The sequence below is a fragment of the Cyprinus carpio genome, chromosome B23 (assembly GCF_018340385.1).
Source record: "Cyprinus carpio isolate SPL01 chromosome B23, ASM1834038v1, whole genome shotgun sequence".
NCBI classification, from domain to species: Eukaryota; Metazoa; Chordata; class Actinopteri; order Cypriniformes; family Cyprinidae; genus Cyprinus; species Cyprinus carpio.
Window position 1 is genome coordinate 17,768,216 of NC_056619.1, and position 24,894 is coordinate 17,793,109.

General features: G+C 35.6%; 2 long non-coding RNA genes across 4 annotated transcripts in view; both read right to left on the minus strand.

Annotated features, from left to right (window-relative positions):
- LOC109060972 overlaps positions 1–23,699 on the minus strand; it is a 73,887-nt gene extending 50,188 nt beyond the window's left edge. Inside the window, exons 1-2 of one of the 3 annotated variants that reach the window (XR_006158179.1) lie at positions 23,192–23,699; positions 21,183–21,243 (exon numbers count right to left, since the gene is read on the minus strand). This is a non-coding gene — a long non-coding RNA (uncharacterized LOC109060972). The remainder of the gene's footprint in view (positions 1–21,182; positions 21,244–23,191) is intronic. The other 2 variants (XR_006158177.1, XR_006158178.1) reach the window with 2 other exon arrangements.
- Positions 23,700–23,925: 226 nt separating this feature from the next.
- LOC122141982 overlaps positions 23,926–24,894 on the minus strand; it is a 35,794-nt gene continuing 34,825 nt past the window's right edge. Inside the window, exons 2-3 of the long non-coding RNA XR_006158259.1 lie at positions 24,472–24,650; positions 23,926–24,215 (exon numbers count right to left, since the gene is read on the minus strand). This is a non-coding gene — a long non-coding RNA (uncharacterized LOC122141982). The remainder of the gene's footprint in view (positions 24,216–24,471; positions 24,651–24,894) is intronic.

Here is a 24,894-nt window from a genome sequence, read left to right on the forward strand (position 1 = left end):
TCCAACATTTGACAGTCTTCAACTGAGAGTCTCTTTTAATTTTCCCTTTACTATTACGATGACAATTGGCTGTCCTTTTGCAAACATGCATGCCAACTAAGGATGTACGTATTTCCCATCAGTCTGTGAATCCCACCGAGTACAGTAGAGTGGGCAAATTCAGGGGATAAAATTGTTGAGGTCCCTGAGGTATGATATGACAAAACAGTAAAATTATCCAGGTTAATGTTTTTTTCCTAGCATACATAGTATACAGTATATAAATACAATAGTACATTTTATTATGTAAATAAACGTAATATATTATCAATTATAAATTTCCAATATTTTATTTCCATTTTTAAATGAATTAAATTTCCCAATATAACCCCTGGGAAAGCTCAGTGATAACCGTGTCATTTCTTTTTATTTATGGTGAGCGTATAAGAGAGGAAATGCATAGTGCAAACTTTTAACAATCATTTTCATGGAAAAAAAATAAAATAAAAAATACACAGAGCTTTCCTAGCCACAACAATTTGATCAAAAATAAAATCCCTGTCGGGCTGGCGAGTGAGAAGCATACTGGTTCTGGAATGGCCTGTGAAAAGTCATAAAAATATTTTCCTTTTTATTTAATGTCGCCCATAACTCATTGCAAGGAAAAGCTAATCAATAGCACCTTAATGAAAACTTGAGCCATATTTTATTTTGCTGCAGAGAAGGCCAGGATCAGCATTTGTTGCCTTGTTGTGTGCTGGGTCTGGCCCCGGGGCTGTTAGACAGATGTGCATCACGCTCACAGATACCTTAAATATTTGCTGCCTTCTCCTAGAAATGCTTTATCAACACGCCAAGCAGAAGGAGTGAGAATTTCTATGCAGAGAGTGCCATTAGAAAAACAACAGCCACAACTGTGAGTCTATATTTCATCATTTCAGCTCTGCCATTGCCACAGTCAGTGATTTAATATGTGAGAGGAAGGAAGAGTGAAAGGTTATGACTTCTACACTTTAAAATATTCCACCTACACTGATAACGCAGCTATCCCACGAACCCCTCTGTTTCATCCCAAATCAGCATAAACGCCAATATCTCTCACATCTAATATATCTCTGTGGCTCACAGACATTCCCCTCACATTAGAAGAAAAAACATCCACAGCCGAGATCCCATATGCTTTCCATTTCTTTTTATATGTTAATAAATACAATAATTACACGTGATTATCACAAATTATAAAACATATTGAGCATTTGCTCAAATCGACACACACAGACAAGCTCAAATTTGCCAGTAAATAAAGATGACTGAGAAATGGATTCGCCAGGTTCCCATATGACAACATACAAGAATTATTATTCTAAGAATTATTGATAATTCACAAAACAACGAGGATCGTTTTTCCACAAAACAAAATGATTTGTGCCGCAACAAACAATTTCTAGCATTCTCACAACTTTTCTTTTCACATTAAACTGTAAAAATAATAAATGCTGAAAAATAAGCAATTATTTACCTGATTATTGAAGAAAATTATCGTACACAAAACAAAGATTAATATAGTATGTTTCAGTCTCTTATTTAAAATTACTTTTAATTAAATGAGTTCTACTCTTTTCTTTGTATTATTTGTGAAAATTGCTAGCAATTTCTGAGTGAAAATTGTTTCAAAGCCATTTTTTCCAGTGTATTGCACATCATTACTGCATTTATAACAATATACTCTAATTTTACATCAAACCAATAAGAATAGAAGAGCTGAATTAATGCTATTTTTACACAAATTAAGCCTACACTAAAAAAAAAAAGGAAAAAAAGTAGTTTTTGTAGTTCAGCCTCAGTCACCTCTTCCCAGCATGCACTGGGGTATGAATAATTAATATTGGTTGTATTGTTTGACTGGTTGTGGTTTGACTTGAATAAACATTAAATGAATCTCATAATATGAGCAATTTAAAAACATTCTGCATTTGACCCATTTTAAGGTAAACTTTAGAAAACTTAAGACATTCATAATCAAAATAATCTTAAAATAATCAAGTAGATTAGTTCCATAGCCAGTGCACGTTCTCGTACTTCTTGTGAAACTGAATAAAATCCTACAGTATATTCTAGTCACACACTAAGAGGAGGCTCAGACAGCATCCAAACAGAAGAACGAGGATCAGCTCATTCGTTGAGACTGAGATAGCAATTATTCATCAAAGGGGAAAATAATAACTCAAAGGTCAAGTCATAAAAAAAACAATATCAGGCCTGTCTCAACGCTCTGTGCAAGAGTCACATTATGTTAACCAAAAGAGAGTTCTCTCAACACAAAGAGATAAAGGAAATGTGGAAGGTGTGCCGGAGTACCTTCACATCATATCAGGAGACGGCACAAGTACCTCCGTGTTACTCGGCCATTATTGTGTAACCACCAGCTCCCACCTGAATATCAAACAGCAAATTTATCAAATTTATATCCTTGGAACAGTACCTGAGAGATTACAAAGCAATCAGCTAATATTGTACTTTATTCTGTTCTTTCGTTTAGATCGTCGGCACCATTTAGAAGTAGTTTTCTTTCAAATGAGTAAGTCATTCATGAGGCGCGGGCCTGCGGAGAACTGTCCAACAGTGAGACGTCATTTGCATAGATTTGCATTGTCAGGATGCAGTGAGGGAGGGAGAGCTGACAAGCCACTGACTGCTCTGTGATGCTAAAAGAGCTGACATGCTCTCCTAAATGTCAATCCCATCCCAAACAAACACACACACACACACTGCTGCCTCAGAGCGAGTGGAGGACTCATCAACCAGCGAGAGAAGTGGCATTACAATTTTTTATGCAAGTAAACAGATGTCTGTTCACATTGTGAAAGAGAAAATAAGTTTTCAGTGCTTGTGAAAATCCCAGTTAATTATCAGCTACATTTATAATGGGACGGTGCCAATAAAATCATAAAAAACAAATGATTGCAAAACAGACATAATGTCCTTGTGCCACTGTTTATGCCATTTCATAAAAGCAAATTATATATTTTCACATATATTCACACCTCATATTCTCATCTATGCTATAAAAATGCATATATGCTATAAAAATAAGAAACTTAGTTCTTTGAAAAGTATTTTTATTTTTGTTGTGTTAAAACGCAAATTTGTTTCATGTCATTTTATGTAAGAAAACATGGAAGCCTGGGGCTAGGGATATTTTTTAATCATTTTATTTCAGTATTAGTTTTAGCTATGTTAGTACATAAAGTTAAACTAAATTAAAATTAGAAATGTTGAAATGTAAAATACATACATACATATATAATATATATATATATATATATATATATATATATATATATACATATATACAGAAATATTTTATAAAAATTTTTATAAAAAAAGAACTTTTAAAAATGTTCAAAAACTTTTACTTTTTAGTTTCAGTTTCATTTTAGTTTCAAAATAGTCTTTTTCATGGTAGATTGTGACAATATACCCCACTAAAGGTCACAAAAGGATTGGTCTTCTTTATATTCTAAACAAAAATGTAAAACGGATTTTTTTTCAGTAGTATTTAGTGGTCAAAGTTAACACACATACAGTAAATGAACTGTTAGCTGCTGTTAAACATCACCAATCTGAATTATTACGAATCATAAGACAGTTAAAAGAAAAATAAAGTGCCAAAGATACATATATTCAGAAGAGAGTACAACATTCAAGTGCTTGATTTAATTCAATTCACAGTTCAGTTATCAGGAGGTGAAACCTATTTTAAACCAGAAGCTGACTTAAAAGTTTGCCATTTAAAAGTGCAAGAAGTTGCATTTTCTAGTCAGATGAGACCAAGAGTTTTAAAATGAGAAATTTTACCATTTAAAACTATTTTTTCCTTACAAATTTAATGCAACAAAACCTTAACAAACACTTAATCTGAAAGGCTGTGCTGTGGGGATAAAGCAGAGACCAAGAAAACTGAGAACAATAGATATCGCAAAAAATACAACAGAAGATGTTTCAGTCTGCTAAAAAATTTACGCAAGGGAGAACGTTCATATTTCAGCAGGACAATGATATCGGACACAAGGGCAAAGTAAAACTGAAATGACTTAAGAACAGAGAGGCGACTGACCTTAAATGGTCCAATCAACCAGTTTGAGAGTTTGTAGTACTATCTGACACTATTAACCCAAGAATAAACTCATCAAAAATATTTCCTAACAATTTTACAATTGTTAAGAGTTTGAATTCTCTTAATAAAAAAGTATGAGAGATAAAAATGAATGTAGGATTTGTGATTCAGTAAAATGAGAAAATTGGTTAAGGTCCGATTTTTGAATGCATGCAGGCATTTTGTGTGACCATTGATATTCAAATAGATTGTCAAGCCAAAATATCACAGCAGTGCCCCCTTTAACACTAAAGCCCTGCCCTGGAGGAGCTCGGCCAGCGGTCTGTACTGTAACGTATGATTGCGGAGCACAAAAAGAATGATGTTTTGTTTTCTCTGTTTCTCCGTCTCTCTGCCAGTTTTTGCTCTGGAGGCAGCTCCTGTTTATGCACATCCCTCAGGCCATTTGTTTGTAGCACTTCCTGGTCCCGGAGTGGCATGCATAATGCAGGAATGAAAATGTTAACAGTGGCAAATAAAATCGGCAAGGTGCCCCCACAAATCAGGGCAGTTTAGGAGCACATTTAATCATCCGTGCATAGGGAGGCGCTGCGATTTATTGTGGCATTTCTGAGAAGATCAGGACCCCATTTTTCCAGGGCCTTTCCAAGCCATTCGCCTTCGTCCCCCCTCCCATCAGATTCACATCGAGAGAGATCTTCTGCACTCACTCAACCAATGGTGCAAAATTGATGTTGCTCTTTGTAAATGTATATGTGGTTGCTCTTTTGTGTTTTATATTGAAGCAATAAGCTACTCAAAGCCATGCATTAGTGATTTTACTACCTTCATGTTCTAAAAGCCCCTCATATGTGGTATAAACACTGTAACGTATAGCCTTGAGTGAATTAAAAGCTTATTTTAAAAAAGTTGTTGATTAGCTTTTTGCAGTTTACAGTTACTAAGCAATGTGCTAATTTGACACATTAACATACAAGGAGTGGTCACATGATCATTATTATAAAAAAAATGAATCATAAAATCATATATTTTGTTTTTTATATTAAAAATATATTTTTAAAGGATTTATTGCAGTCATACAAATGACTAAATATAATTGGAATATTATATATTTTTAATTTACAACGTAAATATTAATCATAATATAAAATAGTATATAATTATTTTAAACAATTAAATATGTATAAATTTTAAACATCGTAGAAAATGTAAAAAGCCAAACTCCACAGATATTGTATAAAACTATTGCTTGCCCTGTTGTTCAAGTTTTATTAAGTAAATCTAAAACTATAAATAACCATAATTTAAAATAAAGCTGAAATAAAATATAAATAAAGATTAAATAACAAATTTAAAATGTGCCATTGGCAAATAACAGAAATAATAATAATAATAATTACTAAAACTAAAATAAATTAAAGCTAAAGATATTTTTTTTAATTACAAAAGCACATAACAAAAATTACTGAATGTAAAATGTAAAATATAAAAAACAGAAAAAATATAAAATCTTATTATAATATAAACTGAAAGTATAAAACTTCACAAAATATATAAAACTACAATAGTATATAAATAATACTGCAGCTTGGATCAGAATAAATGCAACCAAGGTTCTCAGTCAAGTTCAAAACGTAAAAATCCACAAAGTGCTTGATGTAAAAACAAAGTGAAGCTGTAACATGATCAAGGCCCACTGCAACTGCAACTGAAGACACACACAAGTTGCCGCACCATATGGTGGTGTCAGGAAAATAAATGGTTTAAAAAATTCATGTGCGGAGCACACGAGCGATCACAGAAATACCAACACAAGGCCCCTCATGCTTAACCCTGCTAATCAGGACCTCAGGGGGGAGTTTGTGGAGAGATACGGTAGCGCTGCTCTAACTGAATTGAAGACCACTTTGGCATTTGGGCGGAAGGACCGGCAGCTGTCTCCAGATCTACGGACAGCGGCGCTCATAGCAATACAATCGCCAGCGCCTTTCAGCACTTCCTGTGCATGAGATAGACTAATCAAATGAGCCGAGGCAAGAGCTGCCCAAGCTTTTAGTCCTGCGTCCTGAAGCCCACCCTAAACCAACATTAAATCCATCCTCCCTCCCCCTCATTTCTTAATGTCTACCCCGAGGTGCACTTGGTGTGGCTTGAGTCATCACTGTTTAGGTCTGTAGACCAGGGACACAAGCTGGTGGCAAGGTTACAGCCAGGAAGACGAGGGACACTCGTATTCTGCCAAGCCGGCAAAAAACTTGAAGAGGGCTTGGAGTGAGAAGATGCGCTCTGCTGACAAGGCAGCCGTCACCTCACTGCGGCTGGAAAGGGGGGGTTGGAGTGAGAAGATGCGCTCTGCTGACAAGGCAGCCGTCACCTCACTGCGGCTGGAAAGTAAAAAAATGTTAAAAACCAGTCAGACAACCACACTGTTAACGCCATGGAATCAGCTTTAGATCAATGTCACATGGGAAAATATTGGCAAAACAAATGCTCTCTGCTGGAGAGGGACAGTCACATTATGTAGCAGATGTTGATGGGATCCAGCAGGGTCCAAAAGCTTGAGACCAGAAGTTAAAATGCTTCTTTTCTGCATATATTTTAGTATTTTTACATATTTTATTGGAAGTGGGAAAATCTGACTTTTTGTACAATGCAGTGCACATTCCACCACATCATACCGTCACCTCACTGCGGCTGGAAAGTAAAAAAATGTTAAAATAAAAAATGTTTTTTGCAGATTTTTTGGATTTATTCCCAGAATTATGACTTCATTCTCACAATTCTGACTTTTCGTCCTCTGTATTCTAAGTTTACATCTCGCAGTTCAGTTTTTTTGTTTACACCACAGAATACAAAATATAGAGGTAACTGTGACTTTTTATTTCTCAGTTCCATTTTTCTCAAAATTCCAAGTTTATATCTCACAATTCAGATTTTTTTTTTCTCAGAATTGATAGATATAATGTCACAACCTGTTTTTTAGTTTGTGGTGGAAACAGGTTTCCATATTTGAGCAATAGTTTGTATATACAAATATAAAGAAAATGAACAAATATTGGTTATGCTAAATACATATGGGCACAATTACCTGCTAATTTTCCATTTACTGTAAATATTACTTTTAAATGACACAAAAAAAGAGGTTTAAATGTTTGATCTTTTGGATCCCACTGAAAGCTTGTTCATTATGTTCCTTAAAAAACTGTGTATATTTTCAGTCAGTAATTTGTCCTGAAGTATCACATGAAGTCATTTTCGAGCCGGATTCAATTCAAAGAGAAGGAAAATTGAAACCATTCTTCCACAAAACACTGGACCAAATCTGTGTCACTGTGAGTGAGCAACACACGGTCACTTAAATACTACAGCAGACACGAGTCCCAGTTAATTCCTCCTCTCCCAGTTTCCAGCTTGTAATATTTGGTAATGACCACAAACCATGCACTCGCTTCCATTATTGTGTCATCATCTAAGCTATTTTAAGAATCTGGAAGCACATTGGACTTTTTAATAAGACAAATTAGTGGCATGATGTGACGATTAAGTAAAGGCCCTGGAGCTGTGGCGGTAAGGAGGCCTGGACTGAACATGTGGGCAAGAAGATTTCAAGTTAAATTTCAAAGAATAACTAACAACCTCCAGCTTCACTTCATTTAACAGCTGCACAAGAGGATGTATGAGACAAAATTTTCCTAGTACATTAGCTGTGTTTATTATTAAACAATAAAGGGTTTAATTTATATACTTATTTATATACATATAGATCACTGTCCAATAGCTTGAGTTCAGTACTTCTTTTTAATTCAGCAAGGATATATGAAACTGAACAAAAGTGATGTATAAATATTTAACAATATTACTGTTCTACTGTATTTTGATCCAATAAATGCAGCCTTGCTGTGCATTTAAACTTCTTTCAAAAACATTAGCATTTTCTTTTTTTATATCTGTAAATATTAGCTTGTACTGTTTTTCTCAGTCAGAATAGACTGCCTCTGATTAATTTGACTGCTACTCGTGACAGAATTCTGAATAGAACCACAGTAAACATTAACTACTACAGCAACTAATCTTTCCCCAAAATCACATAGTTCAGCAGCAGACATGTTGATGAGAAAGCCATGAAAATTCCATGGCAAGACTTAAAGTTTTGTTACAGAGGACATATAACTCTACCACATCCCTGTAATCTCAGGCAGTGCTCCATTATATTAAAGTGATTTCATACTGGTAATCATAACAGAACACTCACAGTCATAACAAACACGTAAACACACAATGGCGTCTTCAACAACTCTCATCATTCATGTTGGACAGCGCCACAAAATTTAAAGCATTTCACAGTAAAAGATAAAGGGCACTTCAAAAGATGTTAAAAGTGTGTTCGGCACGCCATCAGTGTGATTGTCTTACTGATGGGCTGCCTCTCTCATCTCCCACCCCAATGTCCCATGACTTATAAAAATCACCGGGTTTTAAACAATGCTCAGCTGTTTACCGAGCGCATCAGGACGAACGAGGAAATGAGGATAAGTGAAACGAAAAAAAAAACGCATGTCCTAAGTTGCTCTACTATCTCCATAAATCACGTCCAGTTTATTGCCTCTAATAAGTTGATGCAAGGCCATTTTTCTCGCTGCCCATCGTTCAAACATTTAAGACATATTTACAAGGAACTTGTTAAAATATTTAATAATATTTAGTGGCAATTTCAGAGCAGCCTGTCAACTGCAAATTTACGTCCCTTAAGTGTTTAAAAAGGGCGATGACATGAATAACAAACTGTCAAAACTGCCTCATTTGCATAGACAGGCCATAACTCTGATACCTTGAGTAAAAAAATAAAAAACAGGATTTTAACAAAACAAGCCATAAAGACAACACTCATCGTGAGTGATGGTGCGCAACTTCTCCGCAAAGTCGCTCGCGAGCAGACAGCGTCCCGCTACAGATGCTGCCGAGATCATGTCAGCTAATAAAGGGACATATATCCTCCTCCCTGAGTTATTTATCCCATGACTACGAGTGCAAGATGGAACGTCTTTTAATTAATTGCCATAAAAAGCTAATTCTGAGACGAGCGAGCCAAACAATCGTTCCTGCAGCAAATCTTGTCAAATATTTAATCCATAATTTTCAACTTTAATGTCAGGGAAAGCTATTGACTAAGCTCGGCACTGCATTATCGATTTAAAGCTACCTGGCATACCTACTCTGGCCGTCTGGCCTTGTTGGCTTGTGCTCTGAGAGTCTGATATCAAGTCGTTTGACCTGGCGATGGCCTGGCTAGCGCATAGAGAGAAGGGCCCCGTTGACACTGATTGCAGGGCTATGAGTAGTCTCTCCCCCGTGCCCTCTCTGCGCAACTCTAATTAATAGCCTATTCATCTTCTCTGATCTGAGTCTGCACACGCAGTAATATATGGTTAGTTTGGCGAGCAAGCCATTAAAGTGTAATAACCAAGTGCAGGCACTCGATTTGGAAGAGTAGCACCTTCTTACCATGGAGGGGAAACAATTAATTTCTTTGATGATCCTATGTAGCCAATCGCCTCTCACTTTGATCCTGAGAGAAAAACAAAGCCCATGGCACGAAAGCCGGACACGTTTCGGGCACCAAAGACACTGACGTTGTTACGCAGTCCTTCTCTTATCTATACCGTTACCCTAGGCAAGTGAAATATCACTTAAGCATCTCAAAGGCAAGGTGGTTGCCGTCTCTGCTGAGCACTGATCTCCGGTTACCTTTTTATCATTTAAGGCTCCCACAGCCAAGCTGAAGGTTAAACGTATTTAATTCCCAATGCAGCCCTAGGCTGAGACTATTTGCTAAAATTTGCTGAAATATATCATGGTAAAGACCTCAAATCAGGTGCAGAATATAAAAAGCACTTTTTCCCCAGCTTTTCAGACTTTGCAGGTGAGGAACCGTGCCAACAGGATTACCTGGTGCCTGGCATTGGGGGCAGTTGATGGCGAGAAGGTAAATATCCTGAAAGTACATATAAGGGTGTGGTTGATTTATGTAGCTATCGTGCAGGGAAGACAATTATTTCGGAATTAGACTTCAATAATAACCCATCTCAGAAGGATTCCCAAACCTTAAATAGACTGGCAGCTAACCAACAAAGTAAACAAAAGGTTGCACAAACATTGACAGACAATGGTCAGACCGTATTCAATCCTGCGTGGCAGTTAAGGAGTTACATGGGAGTTATTCTGTGTTTCTCAAAGCAAAAATCCATAAGCTTCAAAGCTGGCATATTGCGAAGGTATCCGAATGAATGATTACTTGAGCACCCATTATGGAACTTTTATTTTGTATCTGTTAACCATGACAGGCCTTCTTCCCAACTGCATTTTATTAGAGAGAAAAAAACACACTTGCATGCATAATAATCTGCTTGGTATTTCACGATTATGTGAAAATGAAAAAATCTGAATACCCAGGATTCAGCTTGGGGTTTTGCCTGCCTCTCAAGCAAAACCTTCTAAACCCATTATTCTTTTTGCTAGAACTAATAACGTTTTTGTCTCTGCAGCTTAAGAGACTAATTGACTAGTTTTTTTGGAGGATAGCCCAGATGGAAAAATAAGTGCCCCTTAAAGACCCTATTCCCTCCTCTTCCCACAGATTTAAGCCCCTTATTAATTAAACTTTCACAAAGTCAGGGGTTTTTATTAAAAACGATAAAGTCTACTGCCTTTCGAACAATGCTTTTGTATTGTTTTAGAGGGTGAAAAACCATCCGCATGACCAGATGGAAGTTTTCTTTTAAATACTATAATTTGTGGTTTACAGACTGAAATGCAAAACCATTTAAGATGAGGTACTTAAAAGGACAGTTCACACAAAAATGACATTCTGCCATCATTTACTCCCTCTCATGTCGTTCAAAAACTGTATGACTTTCAGGAGAAATTTTGACAAATGTTCACATGGTTATCCTCCATAAAATAAAAGTGGATAGTGACCAGAGCTGCCAAAAAGCATCTTAAAACATAATAAAACTAGTCCACACAATTCATTCACTATATTCTGAGTCTTCTGAAAGAAACTGAAATTTAAGTCATTTAGCTCTAAATATCTGAAGTTCACTTTTACTGCATGGAAAAGAGCAGCTTGAACATTCTGCGAAACATCTCCTACAGGTTTGGCATTACATACAGGTGAGTAAATATTGAAATTCTTCTGAGAATGATTCAAGTTGATGCAAATTGGTCAAATGCGCAAATAACAAGCATTGGGTGACAGTATCGTCAGTTATCAACAAACAAGATGTCGTGTGGATCTGAACTTGAGTCAGTGAGCTCTGGTTGACAGGATGTTTAACGTGGGGTGTGTCTTTGCGTTATCACTTTGGTACGATCACTCATCATCTTGATCAATCCATTAATTTACATTGCACTATAAGCCTTAAAACAATATTTGCAAATGCTGCAACTCAGGACATCAACTTTTTTTAACAGCCCTTTAAACAAGACATTCAGAACTGTGTTGTAAGAAAACATAGAGTCCAAAAAGCAACCAATGAATTCTCAGGGATAGTGGGAGGTGCAGCCGGCTGAAACTGAACTACACATTTTCGAGCACGGCCAAACACGTGTCTTTCCTGTCTGTGTCTATACATACAGTATAGCACTATCACAAGACCCAAAATAGATCAGCTAAAGAGCAAGATGACCCATGGAGTGTTTGGAATGTGGATTTAGAAGAGACTGACAGCAGAGGCTGCTTCTGACGTTTAAACCCCAATAAAACTTGCACTCATCTTCTGTATCATGAAGCTAATGGGTCGTTCTAAAGCTAACAATCAACAGGCAATCGACTTCTACTTTTCAACTAGTTGAAGAGCTTTTTATGTTGACAAAATTCACTTCCCCACCCTTATTCTTCTCCACCCAAGTTAAATAGTACAGAATGCTGAGGTGTGGTTGCAAAAATAAACAGCAAAAATGTGTTTGTACATTCTTTTTTTACATTTTCCCATAATGATCACACATGGGCAGCTGACACTGTCAAGGTGACGTCTTTTCGATACTATGAGAAAGTTTTAACTGCTAGGCCTTGTTTTTTTCACCCAACTTGCACTGTAGGTATAGCACAGGTTTTTAGTTTGAAGCTGAATCGCAGTTTATTACACTAGATTAGGTCAGTTTCCAAAATATCCAGATCTGTTTAATATTTCAATTGTTTCTCCTAGCATAGTTTATTTGAATTGTTTGTGTCAGTTTCCAAAATATCCAGAAATGTATCATACAGGTCACATTTTTTGTGTTCTCCTAACACAAACATAATAAATGAGATCTCTTTAATAATCGTTTCTAAATAATAATAATTTAATATTACTCAAATATTTCTCAAAAGTTCTGTATGATTATCAGAACTGCTGTTCACTTTCATTTTACAGCTCAGTACTCTCATTGTCCCATTTATGTCTATTTTTATTTCTCCTAAGCAACATAATTTGACACTGATACTTACACAAAACTTTGCTGAGAACTCCATTTAGTCTCCTAAACTCTGATAAAGCAATAAAAAAAGTTTCCTCTGAAAACAATCATGCACTGTGCAAGTTAATGCAAAGTTTTATGCATATAACACCTTGTAACACTAATGAAATTAAAGTTTTTACATAAACCACATCAACAATGCAAGAGTAATATGACTGTTAAGAAACAAATCGATCAAACAAATCTACCTAGCCATCTTGTTCCAGACATAAAGTGCATTACACTAGGAAAAATACCTTCATTGTACTAAATAAAAGGATTCATTGTTTGCTCTTTGCTTTCATCCAGATGTAAAAATGATGATGTGAAAAAGAAATGAGTTATATAAGGAAAGACAAATGACGAACATTTTATAAAGGGGGAAAAAAAGCTTCTTTTGAACAAAATGTAATAGACCGGCTCAGAAATCCCATTTCATGAGAATTGCTCTTTCCAGTCATTCCACTTAAAAAAAAACAATTGAAGCCCGCTTGGTAATTTTTCCCCCAGTTATCTGTTTTCTACTAACGAGATGTCACTAATATGTTCTGGAATGCTGGGTGAATGGGCAATATGATTGGCTACAAGGAACTTAATGATGTATACTAAATGTGTGAGGACAGCTTCTTCGTTGATTTTTTTTTTATGCACAAACACATTTGTTGACAAGCTTTTCCAGTCGAGTTTGCCGTTTCACGAAGGCTTTACTCTCAAATTAGAAGTGATGAATCGTTTCTAGAGTGCCAAATCCTTTTACCAATCAAGCAGCCTCAGTGTTTGTTAGATTGTGCATTTTCCCTCAATTACATAAATCGTAAGGACAAGACGGAATAACATAACAGGCAGAATAATTAAAAGAAAAGCCGTTTTCCTGTCTCCATTTACGAAGAAAAACAGCTGATTGTTTACCTGCGTTCCTTTCAACTAATTAAAAGAGAAAAGCAAATATTGTAAGATGTCTGTTGACGTAAGTGCATAAGACAATTGCGATGTGGATTTCGCTTTATTGTTCCTCTCTCCAAATAGCATGCTATTCTGACTTAATTTGCACTAGTGTGCCATCCTGAGAGCATCTAAAGCCATCTTTAAACAGTCCCATTTAAAATTCAATGTGATTAGCTGCCAAATTGCTACCAAGTCTGCAGCGTAGGGATGGGGTAAAAATTTAATTAGGATTCGTACATAAAAGAGAGGTCTTTGTCACATTTTACAAAATGCATCCCAGAATGACCACTACGTTCAAAGCTCCTTTGCTCCTGTGAATCAAAACTAATCGATCTGAAGGGAGGGGAGGAGAGAAAGTAGGAGGAAAAAACACACACATGAGCTCAGGGAGGACCTCTGTGGCACCGCAAACCCACAGGACGAGGCATGTTTAAATAATACAAAACTTTTCTTTAATCACAGTTTAGAAAACTGGCTGGGATCTTCAACAGGAGACAGCTGCAGAACCCCACAGCCATTAATGAGATTCGCTGAGGGTTTCCCCTTAAAATATTTACACCGTCCCATGACACTGCAATACTGTCCTAGAATGAGGAGATAAGAACCGAGGAGGTGTGCTGAAGTTCTCCTAATCAATTTGCTAATTACTGGAGTGGCTATAGGAGAAGGGAGGAATTCCTTCTGGCGACGCCGCACACTAATAAACGCTAAAAAATTTATTTACTCAGACAGCCAAGTGGAATTCTGAAGTGGAATTACCACATGAGCTGATTAAGACAGCAACCGCTGAGGTCTCTGTAAAGGAAGAAAAGGGAGAGGACAAATAAGCGGTCAATAAGGTTGTTCCGTAACATAAGAGGCCAAGTATCCAATTGCTGAAGGTGAGAGTAAAAACAGAGACGTCAGTGCTGACAATCCACTTTCTCTTTTGAGAAAGAAGCAGCTTCAAAATCATTGGCTCTTAAAAAATTAATACACTTAAGTTATATCTATTAATAATAGATACTAAATAATAAAAAAAAAAGTTTTTGAACGGTAAGATTTTAATGTTTTTTTTTGTGAGTTTTTTTTAATTATTATTTTTTTTTGTTGTGCATTTATTCTATCCAAAGTACAGGGGAAAAAAAGTAACATTTTGAAATATTTTTACTATTTAAAATATTTTTCTATTTTAAAATGTAATTTATTCCTGTGATTTCAAAGCTGAATTTTTAGCACCACACATAATTATCGTTAATCATACATTTCTACAATGACATCTGCATTTCTTTTCCATTATTTTTTTCACCACTGATTTTTACCTCTTAATTTTTTATTTCAAATATCATGTTTATCACAACTTTTGTCATGTGCTTTTGTCATTTCTTATATTATTTTTTTTAATGTGTCAATTTAGTTTCTAACATATGTAACATCTATGTAACCAACAAGAGAAAATGATTTTGCATGCACATGATCAATGAAGAAGTCTTTGGCTCAGTGCAGCACGGGTCAGAGGGGCGATAGACTTTGTGCTGGGTGTTTGAGCTCGTCCGTACCTCATGAGAGCAGCGGTCCCTTCCCACCCCAGAGGCCAGACTCAACACTGAACCTGTCACAGAATGCAACCCACATCCTCCTCGAGGTTACAGGAGGAGAAACAGGCGCCTTCCTCTCGCTCAGATGCACTGATTGCAGCCCCTTTTTCTGACCTGTCCCTCGGCCGCGGCCTTCCCGCCCCGCCTGTCACACCACACCGTATGTCTGCTACTGCACGTGCATCAATTAACATAAACTAAAAGCCCCAACAGCACATGATAAACAACACCACAGAGGAAGATGAAGAAACATCCTCTTTAACAATGATGCACAAGCGGCTTGGAGCATGTACCCCCTCAGATTTCTAGAATCGAGTTGATTTTCATTACAAAAAATATAATAATTATAAAAAAGACCTCTTCAGCTTTGATTTATAGGCGGCTTGGAGCATGTAATATATATATATATATATATATATATTGATTTTCATTACAAAAAATATAATAATTATAAAAAAGATAAAGATAAGATAAAAAAATATGATTTTCAGTGTGTGTTTATGCAAAAGAAGAATGAGTAAATGAAAAATAGTAGTAATACTAATTATTATTATTAATATTATTATTATTACTACTACTACTACTACTAATAATAATAATAATAATAATAATGTCATTATTTACTCACTATCATATCTTGCTGGGGGTTAATGGTTTTTAAATAATAATAATTATTTTTTTTTTTGCTTGCTTTAATAATAAAAAAAAAGGTTATTTTGCATTTAAAGAAGGAAGAAAAAGTTGGCACACCACAGCTCCAACTAAAAGTAGCTAAATATTTATAGCAACGTGTGTGCATATATATATATATATATATATATATATATATATATATATATATATATATATATATATATATATATATGTATGTATGTATGCATGTATATATATATATATGTGTGTGTGTGTGTGTGTGTGTGTGTGTGTGTGTGTGTGTGTGTTTTTATTTGTTATTTATTTATTTTTGCTTTGACATGCCAATTTTTTCTTCCTTGTTTGTTATTTTTCACCCTGATTGTTGTTTTTGTTTTGTTTTTTTTTTGTTTGTTTTTTTTTGCTAGATCTGCATACTTTTTATTACATTTTGGTTAAAACAAGAAACTTCTGTATCTGCCAAGATTTTTTACATACTTGCATACAATACTGCAAAATATTTCTGTTTAGGTTACACAGCATGTTTTCTTTTTCCTTGCTTCACAAAGTGAGCCATGACCACCAGTGCAGTATGCGACAGCTCTGCAAAACTCAGTACCAAAGGGAGTTCACCCAAAAATTTTAATTCAGTCATCATTTACTCACCCCCACATTTACTCACTCTTAATAACATGTAAATAATGAGTAAAGTTTCATTTTTGGGTGGACTGTCCCTTTAAATATAAGAGGTTTAAGTGGTCATTTGCATAAGTCTCAGATCAGTTCAGCTTGAGGTGAATCTCAGCGGTACTTTAGGTTTTACGAAATAAGTTTGAGCTTTTTTTTCTCTTCAGTAATTGAAAGACTTTGCTGTTCTGCGAGGGGCTCTCAGCATCAGCCTACAGCAGGATTTAATTTGTTCTTACTGCCCCTAGTGGAGAACAACCGATCTCATGTGCTCAGTGCAAAAAGAAGACTTTTTTAACATCTATTCAGAATAAGATTAAAGTGGGGAGTTCAAGTAAAATTAATCAACCTGAAGTTTTGCTAGAATCTCACTCGAAGTTTGGCCTGTGAGCGCTGGGAATTCACTTATGAGTGATTTTAAAATACAAAAAAATTATAATTCGCATACAATAAAAAAAGTATCATAATGGGGTGATAACCATCTCATGATGATATGCTTCTCTCATCCCTCTAGATTGTTTAACGCAAACAGAGTTTTCATTTGTTTTCACTTCCTCCAGTTGCCTTCTACCGTGCACCAAAACGGATGACTTAAAAGAGGCAATTAACAGATATCACAAACAACTCGTTTAGCAGACGGCAGCACAGATGAATCAAAGGCTAAACAAACCCCTACGGGCATTAAAGGCAAAAACAACAAAAAGAAAAAACCTGTTGCTGTGACATTTTGTTCCTCTCACCTCAACGCGCACCAGTCACAATGGACTGCTTTGCAGAGGTTCTGTGCTCTGATCACCATGGCGATGGCTCTCTGCCACCCAGGCTGCCCCAGGGGGCGATGAGAGCAGGTTGCCATACAAACCCCATCCAGGGCCGGGGAGGGGTTGAGACTACAGGGAGCGCTGGAACAGGAAAGAAGCTCCTGCAGGTCTGGACCGAAGGCGTATCGCCAACCAGCGCTCCCAGAGGTTCAGCGCTCCGCTTTCTCAACATTTTCCATCTCTCTGCTAGAAAATAACAGTGGCACAAACACGGGCAATTACGGGGCCAAGGGCTGCATTTCATTCATAACCTTTGAAAGGGCAGAAAATAGAACAAACGGTGAGACTCAGAACATCTGTTTGGGGGTAAATCATCTTTAGGTGACAGAGGGAAGCTGAGAAAATGCAACTGTGAAACAGACAAAGGCCAACAGATCTGCTTAACAGATCTGACTGTGTTCCGTTTGTTCATTTAGCTGCTGCATATTCACACTGACTGAGCTTTTATCTGCTTTAGACTGATATTCATTATAATATTTAAGCAGCACATGATGAGTATAATATCTTAAGGGTCTACAAATAGATCAGCGAGACGTCCAAACCTGGAGCATTCAAAGACAGGCAGATGATGCGTTAAACTCACCAGTAAGCTAAACACAGCTTTGTCCATGCAATCATTTAATCCTCTCAGAACTGTAATAAATACCTGACAGCAAACAAGTACACACTGCAAACATAAGTACTGGTTTAATACTGTAGAGTGCAGTATTAACAAATCTGTGCAGAAACTGCTCTTATGCACAAAAAAAAATTAATTCAACATGATCCAAATTATTTTTAATCTGAAGGTGCATAATTGTGGTTTGGAAGGTGTTTTATTTCACTTTTTCACTTTTCACTCACTTTATCTATTTATTTATTTATTTATTTTTTACGTTCATGAAGCTATTTTTTAAAACCAAATAAAAACACTGTAAGTGCCATTGTTTAATGTAAATGTTTGTAAAATGTAAAATTGTTTAATAATTTAATTAATTATATTAGAATAATTAACTAGCATAACTAGCTAAAATATATACATCTTTTAAATATAGTAGCAATATTTTCCCACCGAAATAGATTTTTAGTTTTACATTCATGAAACCATTTTTTTTTAAATCTGTTTATTGAACTTTTACAAAAATAACAGGATACAGATTCAGGAGAATCGTGAAAAAATATTTTTCCCCCACCCGAAGCCATTTTTTTTTCCCAAACTAAACAAAAACACTGTATGTGCCATACTTTAATGTAAAATGCCTTAATTTAATCAGTTACATTAGAATAATTATCTACAATAATCCTCATATATTTCTGACCCCAACTGCAATATTATCAAACTCAATTCAATGAAATTTTAATTAAAATAAAATTTTCTGTAATCATCTTATATTTTTTAAAACTCAATAACATTATTTAACCTAATGTAGTCAGGTTTCAGATTCAGTGTAATTAAGATTTGATATATAAATATAAATGAATATAAATTTTAATTAAAATAAAATAAAAACATTTTAAATAATATATTTTTTTATAAATATTTTTTATTACGAGTTAATTTAAAGGTTTCACAGCTAATTTTTAGAGTGAAGAAAGCATCAGTTCATACACTTCAAGCATCTAGGAGGGCTCTGTAAGTGCTGCTGGGGGTACGGCTCATTCTGTGTCCCAGTGCAACCAGCAGGGAGGGGTGTGCATGTGCCTTTGTCCCCAGTAACCTTGGCCAGTGTTAGGATTACCTTGCATTTACACTCACTGCTCCTTCTTTCCTTAAGACTTATTAAGAATGATAATGAGCTCGGAAAGGGGCAGTATGTCCCTTTCTCTGTCTTTTTGTGAGTGTGGACAGGACATGAAGTAAATTATTGTCTCTCTCTCTTACTCACCAACCCCCCCCCCCCACAACCGTTTCTCTCGCTCGCCTCCTCCTGCATTGAAAGGACCCAGGACAAATTACCAAAAAGGCCATTTTCATCTATGAAGTGAAGGCTAAAATCGATACTTATTCCATGCCTTCAAAATCAAGCCTATATTACTGTTGTCAGTGTGATTTGTTTATTTTTGCTCAAATATATGCATGCTCTTTCTGTCAAGGGGAAATGCTCAGGAAGCAATTCACCTTGAACCTCAATTATATTAGATTTCCCTACTGGTTGATCAAGCATGCAAAGAGGAGTGCACTAAAACAAAAATAATAATGACTATTAAACAAACATGTGGCCTACGCACGCCTGCATGTTGAGAACGGAAATTTTTACAAGGATCACAATAGTGTGAATACAGACACCAAATCATTACAGCGAGCAATTTACAAAGTGGTGGTGTAAAAAAGCAATTGCATTACATCTCGAGAGCTGTCAAGCACAGCGCAGAATCATGAATGTACATTTTAACACAAGGGTTACGGGTTCAAAGCCAAGGTCAGAGAGACAAAGAAAACAGGTCTCAGGTAGCACCAGCGCCTTGGCACTTGCAGTAAATCAGCAAAACCTCAAATATAGCTTTGATGTTGACTGAAGCAAGTTAAAGGAATGGTTTACAGAAAAAAATTAATTTGCTGAAAATGTACTCACACTCAGGCCATCCAAGATGTAGATGAGTTTGTTTCTTCATCTGAATAGATTTGGAGAAATTTAGCATTACATCACTTGCCCACCAGCGAATGGGTGCCATCAGAATGAGAGTCGAAACAACTGACAAAAACATCACAAAAATAAATTATAATAATAATGATAATAATCCACCCAACTTCAGTCCATCAATTAAGGTCCTGTGATGTGAAAAGCTGCTGGAAACAAATCCATCAAGACCTCTATCCATAATATTGCTTTCAACAGTGAAAGAGTTGTTTCGTCTAAATCAGGAGAGAAATATGCACAGACCAAAACCATTCTAAACAAATACGTTGGTGGATTTAGATGTGAAAGAGCAACAGGGGATGTAATTTTTCACTGGAGGAAGTATTATGGACTAGTATTTTGGCCAGAAGTGATGTTTAAAGTTAAACATCTTAATGATGAATTTATTACAAACATGCAGCTTTTCACTTCACAATACGTTAATTGATGGACTGGAGTTATGTGGATTATATGTGGATTATTGTGATGTTTTAATCAGCTGTTTGGACTCTCATTCTGATGTCACCTATTCACTGCAGAGGATCTACATTTCTCTGCAAATTTACATCTGTTCTGATAAAGAAACAAACTAATGTACATCTTGGATGTCTTAAGGGTGAGTACATTTTCATTTCTGGTTGAACTATACCTTTGAATACATCACAAAAATGCTCTCTCTGCTACTTACATGCATAATGTACAATCACCATTTACAGCATACACTCCAGCACAACCTATCAGTGGTCAAAAGTTAAAGTTCAAACAGCAGAGATGGAGATGGAGATGAAGAAGTGAGGAAGAGAATATTCAAGGCAGATGGATCCTGAGACTGATCAACACCTGTAAAACTGCTCTTGACAGTTGGAGCTGGACAGCTGTCCAGATGGAAGCACGTCTCCGGGCACGAGCCACATGCCACCACATTCCACAGACACACTGTAGATCAACACTGTGGGACAGGGCCCCAAGCAAAGCTTGTGTTTATGACAAATTCCACATTAATAACCAATTACAAGAAACCTGTGAAGATTTCGAATGTATTCAGTGCTTTTCAAAAAGCTTTAATAATTTGACTTCTTTAGCTTTTTATAACACACCGAATTCATTCATTATTGTAATCATCAGACACAGAGCCTTGTCATTTGAATGAGACCCAGACGTACAAAAAAGGCCGTCCTCACACATTAATTACTTATTAAATATGTATAATTTTTCAGAACGATACCAAAACCATAATGTATGACGCGCAAACACAGACAGTGGGCACACATCACACACGAAACGCTCAGGGCACAAAAACACTTACATTCTAAACATCAAGGTTTCTGTTTACCTTCTCTTGGATATCACAGGCATTTTAAACACGAGATGCTTCCCCTCAGCTGATTGGCTTACTGGAGACAGGGAGGGAGAAAGAAAAGAGAGTAATTAATTACTTATGTGAACCATTGCATGAGAAAGACAATAAACCTGCCTGGTCGCCATGGATATGACATATTTGCTCAGAAAACAACACAATAATTAGCAAAGCAGAAAGATCCAGCGAGAATATGCGAACTCTGGGGTTTAAAGTGGCAGTGATCTTTTTACACGCTATTGCTTTCAGACACAACACAGGAAATAGAGCACAAACAAACATAATAGAATGAAAAACACCTTACAAACTAATGCCACTACAAAAAAAAAAAAAAAGTTAGACAGCACAAGCTGTAGTAAATACTTATTATTACAGTCAATAAATCCAAAAGGAAAAGGGAAAATGCTATATCATTTTAAAATATTGTATAATTATATAGTTATAGTGTGTTTCTTAAATGTATAGAACAAATAACACATTAGTCTTCTTGAAACTGCAAAAAGCTAAGTAATACTAATTATGTACATAATGCACAATTATTTTGTGGATATATTGGTATTGTCATTGCTATAGCAATTTAAGCATTATGTGTAACATGAACAGTGTAATGTAAGGTTTTGCTCTATGTCAGAGATAAACTGAATTAATAATCAAAGCAGAAAACAAGTGACTACCTTGCTGTTGTCTTCTCAGATGCTCAGAATAAAAATATATAACCATTCATTTATGATTGAGACTATTATAATCACTTATTATTATTGTTGTGAAATTTTTATTTTATATATAAAATCTAGTTTTTTTTGTTGTAAAAATTAATAAAATAAATAATAAAATAAAATAAAAAACAGTGATGTGACAAGCATGTCGTTCTGCGATGCAACTACAACCAATTAAGATTTAATCCCCTTGGGAAAACAAAACAAAACGCTGCAGGCTCTAAAAGGTGTTATTGTTATAAATATTAATAATAAATATCTCATAATAAAAGTTTCAACTACTCGTTCAAAAGTTTCATTAACAAAAACAAAAAAGTTCAAAGAGTGAGCTAAATACAAAAATTGCGTTTGCGTGTGCAGGAAACCATAGCAACAGTAATATAAACAAAACAAAATGGACTATAAACCCCATATATATATATATATATATATATATATATATATATATATATATATATATATATAAATGATAAACCCTGTCATAAAGTATTGGTATTACATAACACATATCACAAAAAATTGAGGTGCCACAAAAAACTAAATTCCTATACAAGTCAGTTGCAGCCATTATTAAATGTTCAGTTATTATATATGTTATGTATATGTATATATACAGTATTATCACACACTTCTCATATAAAAAAAACACACCCAACCGTACATACTTCACTAACCTAGTGCTTTCACTTTGAACTCTCGTGGCTTACACCTGTTAGTGTCCGCGATCACGTTATGGATATTTAAAGCTTTCATAAAAGCTCCAAAGTCAAACGCTCTTTCATTTTAGACTAATATTTACATTACCTAGAATGGCATCAAAGAAAAAAAGCACTACGGCTTGTACTGTATCCATATACAGCATGTGTCCAAGACGCGAGAGATACAGGAGTCACATCTCGGCGTTTTAAGCATTAATAACTGTATACCGAACAGGCAGAAAAGGACAAGCAAGTCACGGGTTATCGGAAGCGATCAGAAAGTTGTGAACTACTTATAGACACGTAGAAAACAGCGCACGGATCCTCTAAACCGTTCCGCGTCTGTCCCGCATGTAATAGGTGATTGTAGGTGCGCAGAGTTTCAGTTCTCACGTAACTGACGCGTTCTGTTCAAAAGATGAGCTTTTTATTAGAAACGCAAGCGTTGGATTAAACACAAGCGATATACTGCATCGTAAACACCTGGTCGTATTAAACTCACTGGAGTCATAAACAAATAGTTAGAACTGAGAAGTGAGATCTGTAGCTCATCCAAACACAACAGTCTTACCTGTAACGTTACTTCCTGGCTTTTCCGCGACTTTCCAACTTAGAACAAATGTTGTGTATAAGGTGGATGACAAGGGAGCATGCGTGATCAAAGTTGCCTCATTTTTTCTATTTTTTTTTTTTTTTTCTAGTGTTGTTATTATTGGATTTTCCTATTTCTAACACAGGGTGGGTCGCTCGGAAGATCTGCCCTGGAGAGCCGCTTCAGAGTGGGAAGAGGAATCCTTAATTGAATATCTCAGTTAGCACAGTAAGTGAGCTGGAAAACGCGGAACGGATTCTACATATCCGTCCTGTCAGGTTAATTGCACTGTCGTATTGATTTGAGCTGCACTGCAGTGAATGATACGGGACATTTTATTCTGTTCATTCATATGACATTGTTGGGGTGTTTTGTGGTCACCTTCTGGATTCACAATTCTATTTACACTTGCTTAAATAAAATTTCTTCTGTGTTAAAAATAAGCTTTCCTCTGTTGTACTATATTTAAGACATTTCAGTACATGCAATATAACTGCACTCTAAAAAATGTCTGGGTTATTTTTGAATATTGGACAGAACACATCGTTTTTACCCACCATGCTGGGTTGTTAAATTTAAGTAATCTATTGTTTAAAAATTATTATATTGTTATATTATTATATATTTTATTATTATAAAATCACACAGAATTACTATAGGCAACAGCAATAACCAAAAGATGAATATTTATTATTAAGCAAGAACACCCATGGACAAAATACAAGACAAATTGAATTAATTTGGGTGAATACAGCATAGTTACAATATTACATACATTTAAACTCCTTTAACAAGCATTTTAGAAATAAAAGGGCACTTTTAATTTAAGTGTATTCAACCATTCTCTGTAATCGCTTTTTACCGAAATAGTGCTAATTCTTGTGCCGGTTTGTTGCCGAAATTTGAGCTGGTCAAGGGCTGCTGTTTGAGGGGAACTGTGAACTTTAGACCGCGGCCTTGCATTTCACTCGTAGCTGAGAGATGGCATGACTGACTCCAAAGCCTGCCCAAAAACAACCAATACTGAGATTAGAGAACATATTTTAACATCAAATTAAATTACACTCAGCATTATAACGAATAAAATCCATTTATGTTATGCAAGGCAAATGAGTTTTATAGCTAATAATGTCCATTTATGTTTTAACTGACTGACATCTCATATATAAAATATATAAAATGTAAAATATAAAATGTATAAAATAATATAATTTACACCACAAGAAGGACCTTATAAATTAAATAAAATGTATACAAACCTTTATTTCCCGGAAAAAGTGCATCAAATCGGTGGTGGCGACACAGAGAACTGCTCTCTCCTGTGGACTTAAAAGGCCTGTGCTCTCAGCAGCAACATTGTTGAGAAGTTTCACCAGAGACAAGGTCAACCCAGTGGTTAGGCAGAAAAAAATAACCCAGCGTTAAAATGACCCAGCACCTGGGTAAAAAGATTAAAAATAACTCAATAAAATGACCCAACAAGTTGAACCCATTATTTGGGTTTTAAAAAATAACCCAGCACCTGGGTAAAAATATTAAAAACATCCCAATAAAATGACCCAACGGGCTGAACCCAGCAGCTGGGTTCAAAAAAAAGAAAATAACCTAGCATTTTTTAGAGTGTGTTTTACTTTTAAAAAAAAATGGGTAATTTTTGTTGATTGGAATTTTTTTTTATATGA